The 8,911-nt window shown below is 39.7% G+C and overlaps 1 pseudogene; it reads right to left on the minus strand.

Moving 5' to 3' along the window:
• Positions 1-1,380: 1,380 nt before the first annotated feature.
• LOC141554141 (vacuolar ATPase assembly integral membrane protein Vma21 pseudogene) lies at positions 1,381-7,536 on the minus strand (annotated as a pseudogene).
• Between the last annotated feature and the right edge of the window lie 1,375 nt (positions 7,537-8,911).

Genomic DNA, 8,911 nt, shown 5'->3' on the forward strand with positions numbered 1-8,911 from the left:
GAATCCCAATGGCCACCTACTCCAACTCCCTAAATTTACAGAAAAGGAAGTAAGTGGCTTACCATTGGTCATAAAATTAATATATATCAGAGGTGACAAATTCTGATTAGAGTGTGAGAATGGAAAGCATTACAAATTGAAAGAATATTACTTTTCTTTCTCATCTTTGATTTGTGGGCATGGAGGAACATTTACCCTAAAAAAGAGACTCAAACTGAATACACAGGTGAGCTCTTCTATCAGGAAGGGTTTTTGGGTCAGACTGATAATTGTGGACTTGCTACTCTATTCTCTCCCCAGGTCCTAACAGCAGAGACAATTAGGAGGCAATTTCTAACTCCTTCCTTTTATGAAACTCATTCATATCTGGCATCTGGCTCAGATTCCTGAAGATCCCAGATTAAGAAATCCAACAATTACTGTCTTCTCTTCGAATTGCCACATGACCACCATGGAGAACATGATAGCTACATCGATCCCAAGAATCTGAATTTGGCTTCAATGGATATAGTCAATAATGATAGGGGCCAAGAATAGCCAAAAGTGAGCTACAAACTATCTTTTTCCCACTGTGAAGTTTGAGGTATTTTCATAGTGAAAAGAATATAGCTGTGAAGTCCATAGTCTGAGTTCAAATCCTATCTACTCTCCTTATAATCACCACAATTTGTCTGGTGCTCAGGTCCAGGCTAGCTCCTCTGAAGGGCTCAGAAAAAGTCCTGGCCCCACGTTGGGCGCCAAAATGCTAAGGTTGGGTCATCTCTAAGTTATCTTTCCAGACTCACTCTCCCAGCCTAGACTAACTCCAGGCTCAATGCTGCCTCTTTTATCCTCCCAGAGAATGGGCATGTGAGAACTCAGAGGCTTGTGGGAAAATACTTCAACCAATGAACTTGCTCCTCTTAAAGGTGCAAACTCCTTCTCAGAAGTCCAAAGGTGTAAACTCCCCCTAACGGCCGGAACTTAAGGTGTGAATTCTGAGCTAGAGAATTGTTTAGACAACCTGAGTTCTCACCTTGAAATCCTAACAGTCTGGGTCTCAGCTTCCTCATCTGTAAAGTAAAGCACTAAAATGATTTCTATATTCCTTAAGCACTAGATCTATGATCCTTGGTGTTGTAGTCTCTCACCCTGTTAATTTACATATTTTAAGACCAGGTCTCACAATGAAGAGGCTTAATTATTTCTTCTTAGTTCCTTTGCCTGGAAATTAGGGCAAGTGACTATAAGAAGACAGCAATACTTTCACTGGATGATTCATGGTCTTAACAATAGGATTTGTGATGAATTAATCCCAAAGTATAATATTCCTCACATTTTAAAGAATGTATTCTATAAATGAATAATAAGTTAATTGAAACAGGGAACACAGTAATCATCCATGCTGTTGCTAAACAATTTATTTCAAAGATGACAACATTTAGAGAAAGATGTAGACATATGCACACCAAAATACAATTTACTGTCTCTCACCAATCTTTATAATTTTACTATAATTTCCCCCTCTTTTCCCTTTAGGTTTGAGAGAGATAAACCATAAGCTTCTGCTTTTACCTTTCTGCTTCTCTTGTAAAGTACCAAGCTTTTTATATGCAGGAACTCAGCCGAGAAGATAGCTGCTAGCCAGGCATGATTTAAAGAGTACCTGAAACATTGCCATTCTCAAAAAAATGGCATCCTTACTCTGTGGGCAATCCTTTTTTCATAACTCATCCATGTTTTTTCATCTTTCTATCAGTCTTGTCCAAACTTCCTATGCATCCTTCGTAGACGATCCAACCAATGTGCAGTCCTTCCTTTTTATGGATCTTGTGAATTCCCATATATCACTTAAGTTATCCATCTGTCTTCTCATCCTTAGTACAAGAGGAACTTTTTCTGGGATAGTCCCAATTTCAATACATTTGGAGCTATATATTATGCACAAGCCATCACTGGTAGCATAATACAATTTGCTACAGCCATGCATCTTTTCTTTGCCCATTTAATTATCCTTAACTCAATCTTTTGAGAATGGTGTTTCATAATCATATCTCTGGAGAAATATAGCATTAAAGAATTAGGTTTTCACAACAGTGCAACTTGGATCACTAAAAGCAAAGCATTACACAATTCACTATATGTAATTCAATCTAATCTTTCCCTATGAAATTCTGGATCCAGCTCATTACCTATCAAACATAATGCACTAGATAATTAAACTGCCCTTCTAGCATCATGACAATTTGAGAAATGTCCATTTTTCATCCACTTTGTTTTTCCATATTGGATACACTACGATCTTTCACATATCTGGATATTTTACTGTCAATCAACCAGTCAAGAAGCAACTGAGTGCTTAATAGGCGTCCAGCAATGTATTAAATGGTAAGAGTATTCCCCAGCTTGATGTAAATAGGAGCATTTGCAGAACTTCACCTTCAGTAAGAAAACCTTTCATCTAGACTCTATTCAGGATTACTGTCATATTGAATTGTATTTATTCTACCATATTAAACCACTTAATCAACGCTACCTATAAATAAAACTAGAAGCAGTAACAAAGCCACAGCAAAGTAAAAGAATAGCTGGTAGATCTCCTTCAGAGAAGTAAATAAGTGAAGTGTTCAAATTCTTTTCATCACACTCCAAGGCAACAATTTTATGTTTACTTGATTATATCACCTTGCTGTTTTCACAGGTTTCCCACATTACAGTAAAGATGAATAAAGCTATATACCAATAAACTTTACAGAAGAAAGGGTAGAAAATGTTTTTGAAGGAACTTAATGAGATTCTCTATACTAAATCAACAATTTTGATGCTAAAGTGGGGATGTGAACATGATAAAAACTACATTTTAGAATATGACTGAGGATCAAGAGATGAAAGGGTTCAAAGACTTACAGACTACTCAGAAGCCTTGCATCAAGAAATCGTAAATATTTTTAACAGAAGTGTTGGAAAAGCACATGTACCAAATAGCTAACATATCTTAAAAGACAAGAAACTATGAGTCCACTATAGCAGTTATTTTTAAATCAGCTGATATTATACAATCAGATCAATTACTAATTAGAGCAAAGGTTAAAACAAGCATCAAATTGTGGAGGGAGGAGGAGTAAAACCAGGAAACAAACAAAAGACATTACTTTCATCACCATTTCCTAAAAAGGTTATAATTATACTTATTCTGAAATAATTACACTGAATAGTTAGTTGTCACAACAAGGAGACCAAAAGAGCTCAGAAACTGCTGCAAATGGCGAATATTCAATTTTGCAAAGTAGAGCCATAGCAGTAATCTATAATGTGACAGAAGACCAGTATCATTTTTTATTAATGCTTTTTATTTACTAAGCATATGCATGAGTAATTTTTCCAACATTGACCCTTACATAACCTTTTTTGCAAACTGAGAAAAACAAAAAACAAAATACAAGCAAATAACAACAGAGAGAGTGAGAATACTATGCTGTGTTCCACAATCTGTGCCCATGGTTCTCTCTCTGGGTGTAAATGGCTCTCTTCATCACTGCACAAGGGGAACTGAAGACCAGTGTTTCTGCTGCATAAGACAAGCAAAAGCAGTCAAGGAATTCCAAAGAGCCTGCTCGGAGATATATACGTTAAATCATACCAAGAGCAACTAGCTAAAAACTAGAAAGACATCCAATAGATATGAAATGAAGTATCTCTTTCGAGGCTGTACAATGACTGATTCTTAGAAGGGAAAAAGTAGACCTGGCACATTTGGACTCTTAACCCCTCAGGACCAGTCTACTAAGGAGGTGGCAGTGGCACTTAAGATGCTGAAATTGGGAAGAATGAATATACTTGACCCAATTTACAAAAAAAATTAATATATGTTGAAGATGGCATGATTTTTCATCACACCATTTAAATTTAATAGATGGGGAAACTGAGAGTCAGAATACTGAAGTAAAATTGCATCTAATTAGTGATTGAGCTAGGATTCAAAAACAAGGCTTCTGATTTTGAAGCTGGTACTCTTTCCATTATCTCCAGTCTACCTTTGAAATAATAGTACAGATTATGAAGAGTACTGACTCCAACTATAGGGCAGAGTCAAATCCCATCTTGATCTGAAAACAGTGACTACTTTGGACATAAGCTTCCAGATAAAATAGGCTGTAATGGAGTCTGGAAAAATATAATAGGTAGGATTATTGTCAGTAATAATCTTCAAAATCTTCAGCTTTCAAGCTTCTGATTTTGATCCTGAAATCTTTCCCACATCTGCTATCACTGGATTAGGCTAGACTTCCCAGAGTACAGAGTGGAAACCAAATAACTGAAAAACTGAGGAGTTTTCCTTGGTTCCATCGGTAACAAGATAAGCAGGTGTTTTTATCCCAGAATATGAGGAGTATTTGACTAGCATAGAGGATGATGGCAGCTCTCTCTCCTGGTGCCATAAATAGGCAAAATGGAGATGTAGTCAGCACAATATCCACGCTAGAGTCTGAAATGAGATGAGACACACATTTAAAATAATAAAGTCAATAGAGTGTACATTTGCTTCTCAAACTTTTTCTTTGTTTTATCATACTATATATATATATATACTGTTATTTCACCACTACCTTCATTTTCTAATTCCTATCCAATCCTATATTTTCTTCAACTGATAGAGAAACAATCAATCACTCTTAGAAACCAGTGCTCCTCTCTACTTTCTGCCCCAACTTCTTAAGCATTACAAAGTGGTGGACACATCCATCTTCCTAGCTGGGTGACCTTGGGAAAGTGACTTAACTGTTCTGGCCTCGGTCATCTGTGAAGTAGAAATATTAATAGCCAGCACCTACCTCACAGAGTGGTTGTGACAAATAAATTAGTAAAGAAATTGATCTGCAAACCTAAAAGTGTTATTATAAATGAAAGCTTATTAGTTATGGGTATTAGATATATTATAAACCCTATTTTGTGGGTTTATGGCAATGAAACCTTGCAGAAATCAAGTAATTTTTGAACAGTCTCACAACATGGGACAGAGGAAAAGAGGTTGGATTTTGAATTAGGGGGGCCTGAATTTGAATCTCCACTCTGCTAATTACTACTTGTACGACCCTGGACAACTCACTTCACCTTTCAGTTTCCTCATCTATGAAATTAAAGGATGGGCCTAGAAGTTCTCCAAATATATGATCCTAAGTATCAGAGGAGAGATTTGAATTCAAAACTTCCTGATGCAAGAGTGTGCTACTTTCCTGTTAAGCCTGGATGTTTCAAGGGGATTACTTACTAGATGATGAAAATCATCTGGTTTGGGATTTTTTGTGCTCTTAACACACAAAAAAAAAACATGAACATACCTATCATACATATGTATGTGTATGTAATATTTATGTGTTTAGGTGTGTTGCATATGTACAATTTTTTCATGTTGTCTCTTCCAATAGAATGAAGGTTTTTGCCTTTCTTTGTATCCTCCTCCATTAACACAGTGATTAATAAATGCCTTTTGACTGAGCCACACCTAGGAACTGTATCATTCCTCTTCAAGATAAGGCTTATGTGGTATTTCCCCCCAATTCCTACCTGTATGTGTATCTTCCATTTACATTGATATCTTGAGATAAATATTATATATATGTATGTACATATATATGATATATATAAAATGGAAGGCAGTATCTATATGCATATGTGAGGATTTATTTTTCTATTTACAGTTGTTTTCATGTTGTCTTCCCATTAGAAAGTGGGCTCCTTGAGGACTAGGACCACATTTGTGCCTTTCTTTATAGCCAGTGCTCAGCACAATACCAGGCTCTTAATGTTTGTTGACTGACACATGGATGGAATGCCTGAAATAAATAATACTAGAATTCTAAGTTAATACTAAAGTCAGTTGACTAATTTATCATAGTGAAAACTGTATCAAGAATCTTATTCAAGGATAACTCACAAGATCTTACATCTTTGTTTCACTGTAAGGAAGAAGAGCAAACCTCCCTTGGCTCCCTCTACCTTTCTCTCTTCCTCTCCTTTTCCCTCTCCCATTCGTTCTCCCTTTCTCCCTCCCCTCTCCTTTTCCCCTCCCCCCTCTCCCTCTCTTCCTCTGCAATTTCATCTGTTGCCATGGTAATTTGCTCTCATGTCTACACTATTGACTTCTGAATCTCCATCCTTGACGTCACTCCCCCTCTCCCTCTCCCTCCTTCCCCCAAGCTCCAAACTTATCCATATTAAGGTACCTCAAATTCAATTCCTTCCTATTCATGAAATTCTTCGGTGCCCCAAATGTTGGAAGCACTTAACAATAAGGGGAGAGGCTATTATTTACCAACTCTGCCCCTTTTCATCCAAGATATCCTCCTGAAAAATTCACCATGACATTGAATTATTAAAGATCAGCGTGCTGTGCACTAAAGTCTAATCTAGGAGCAACTGGGTGGCGTAGTGGATAAGCCCTGAAGTTTGGAGGACCTTGAGTTCAAATCTGATCTTAGACACTTAACACTTCCTAGCTCTGTGACCCTGGACAAGTCACTTACCCCAATTGCCTCAGGAAAAAAAATGTCTAATTAAACTCGGTGGATAAGATTCTCTGTAATGGGACGCAGATTCATTTCAATACTCCCAAATTAGAGCCTCATTTCTAGTCAAAATCAGCATAGCTTAATGAGGAGCCCAACTTGTTTCCTTAAAGGCGTGGACTCTGCCAGGAGACTTAAAAACGTCCCCAACTCATCCTCAGTGGTAAAACATTCAGCTCCATTCACTCCACTCCCTCCCCATCCCACCCAGCTCCCCCTCCTCGCCACAGCGGACGAAGCATAAAGGTGGGATGACCTAATGGCAAACACGCTTACCTCCTCCAACACTCCTGGGTCAGGTGGAAGGCAGAAGCCCCGACCATCGGCCCTGCCCCCGCGGGGGCCCCCTCCCCAGCTGGGGGTCTGGGGGTAGGAGGGCCATCGGGGCGGGGCTGCCGTCCTATTCTAGCTTGCTGGCCTCCTCCTGCCACTGCCGGATACCGTCGTTCCAGGCCATGTGGACGAAGAGGACCAGCACCATAAGCACCGAGAAGACGGCCACGATCCCCGAATAGAAGTAGCTATCGACGGTAGGCAAGCCCAGCATGCCTTCGAAGAGGTACTTCTTAGACGCGACGTAGAGCCAGCTCGGCAAGGCGATCAATGCGGCCGTGATGAGCATCAGATTCCACAGGGTGACCAGGAGCGCATTCCCCTTGCCCAGGCCGGGGGGCTGCAGCATCTGCAGGGCCCGCAGCTTCTCCTCGTCTTTGGGGCTCATGTCGAGATCAGGCTGGACAGCGACTTGCAGATTCCCGAGACACACTGAAGCCGAGGGGCCGCAGCGCCGTCAGCTGACCCTGCTTTGTTCCAGCTCTCGTCCCCAACGCTGAATCCTGGAGCTCATGTGACTCGGGGACAGTGGGGGGCTAAAAAGGAATTGCTGTCACATGTGTCTCCCCGGGGCCCCTGGCAACGGCCCCTCCTAGTCCGCCGATGGAAATGCGTCGTAAAGCGACGTCTGCTCTGCTCTCCCTACCTTTGCAATAACGTCACTTGTTGCCAAGGCTCCGAGCATCATTAGCTCCACACAGCTGGACACCCGGATCCCCGCTCCCAGCCTTGCCCCTCCCTACTTTTCCTGCATCTTCAGCTGCCTCTAAAGCATCACTACCTGTTGTGTCACTGGCCTCTTGAACTTAATTCCTACTAAACCAAATGAGTCACTTAACTCAGCAATAGATACAGACGTCATGGAGGCAGGCACAGTCCAGACCCTTACAAGAATAGAAACACAGAGAGGAACACAGGCGCAAACATAGGCTGCTTCTAGGGCCATCAGAACTTCAGGATGCACTTTCTGACACTCCTTTCATCATCCATTTCCTCTCCTTTAACTGCTATGACAGAGATTTTCTTTTGTGTCACAAATGACACAAACCTCGGGCTCAGGAATACTGTGAAGGGCAATACGCATTTATACGGCAACTACCATATGTGCCAGGAACTCTATAAATATTATCTTATTTGATCTTCACAACCACCCTGAAAGGCATTTTATCCCTACTTTACAGTTAAGGGAATAGAGGCAGGCAGAAGTTATGTGATCTGCCTGAGATCACACAACGAATTAATGTCTCAGATCAGATTTGAATTCTGGTCTCCCCACTGCTCTCTCTACATCCTCTGCTTTCTCTGGGTCTGATGGTTCCAGTTTGGAATGCTGGTTTTAAGTGCCCAAATTACAAAAATCTAATTATCTTGAAATCATCAATTAAATTTTTAAATAGAATTTCTCCAATTCTAGATTAAGATGCTTTGTATTAAGAGCAATTAAATATGAGCACTCCCAGGGTAGAAGTTCTTAACTTTTGTGTCCTATACCCACTTTGGCAGTCTGGTAAAGTTTATGGACCTTTGTCCAGAAAAAAAAAAAAAAAAAAAAGCCTTGAAATCACTGATGGACGTGTTAACTTTTTATTAAAGATAAGTGAAAATAAAGAAGAATTTGTTTTCTTACTCAAGTTCAAGGACTCTCTAAAACTAAAAAAAAAAAAAAACTGATTTCCCACGTACAAGTAGGAACTACATATATTTTTGGCAGATACAGTTAGCTCAACAGTAATTTGAAAAAGATCTGGGGATTATAGAGGTCTTGTGGGGCCAATACAGTCAACACCAATAAGGCAGCCAAGAAAGTCAATTTGATCATGGTTTGTATTGACAAGCAAAACTTGAAAGAATAAAGAATAGTCTTTTTGGATTTTATCTTAGTTAGATCACAATGAAAATATTTTAGGAAGGATATTGATAAGGTGGGGAACATCCAGAGAAGGCAACCAGCAGAGTAAGGGACCTCGAATTCATTGCATTAAATTCAACAATCATTTATTGGCAATCTATCACATTCCAGACACTGTGCTTGG

Source organism: Sminthopsis crassicaudata, chromosome 2, assembly GCF_048593235.1.
Source record: "Sminthopsis crassicaudata isolate SCR6 chromosome 2, ASM4859323v1, whole genome shotgun sequence".
Lineage (NCBI taxonomy): Eukaryota > Metazoa > Chordata > Mammalia > Dasyuromorphia > Dasyuridae > Sminthopsis > Sminthopsis crassicaudata.